Source organism: Chaetura pelagica, unplaced genomic scaffold (assembly GCF_000747805.2).
Source record: "Chaetura pelagica isolate M959 unplaced genomic scaffold, ChaPel_1.0 scaffold31, whole genome shotgun sequence".
Classification (NCBI taxonomy): domain Eukaryota; kingdom Metazoa; phylum Chordata; class Aves; order Apodiformes; family Apodidae; genus Chaetura; species Chaetura pelagica.
The window spans coordinates 4,216,901-4,217,288 of NW_009952481.1; the positions used below are offsets into that span (position 1 = coordinate 4,216,901).

General features: G+C 61.3%; 1 protein-coding gene across 1 annotated transcript in view; it reads left to right on the forward strand.

Annotated features, from left to right (window-relative positions):
- The window catches only part of RGP1 (RGP1 retrograde golgi transport homolog (S. cerevisiae)), an 11,533-nt gene that overhangs the window by 623 nt on the left and 10,522 nt on the right, over window positions 1-388 (forward strand).

Here is a 388-nt window from a genome sequence, read left to right on the forward strand (position 1 = left end):
CGGAGCCACTTCCACGCCGAGACCCCGGCGGGCGCAGGCCAGGAGCGGCCTCCCCACTCCCCACGCCAGCAGGGAGGGGATCGCTCCCCCTCCCAGAAACCCACACTTTCCCACGAGCTCAGCTCAGCTCAGCCCCGACAGCTTTTCCAGCGGCCTTTCTGTGCCTCCCCCCGGTGCTCGGGGCACCTCTCAGGTCAGGTCCGCTATCTGCTCCTCCATCAGGCCTTGCAGGAACCAGCTTCGCCAGCACCAACCTCCAGGGAGGAGGGAAAAAACACAACACAAACAAACAAAAAAACAAACAAACCACAAAACACAACAAAACGCTCAGAAAATGGAGGCATCAAGGCGAGCAGGAGGAAATCGGCTCCAGCGCTCAGCCGCACGG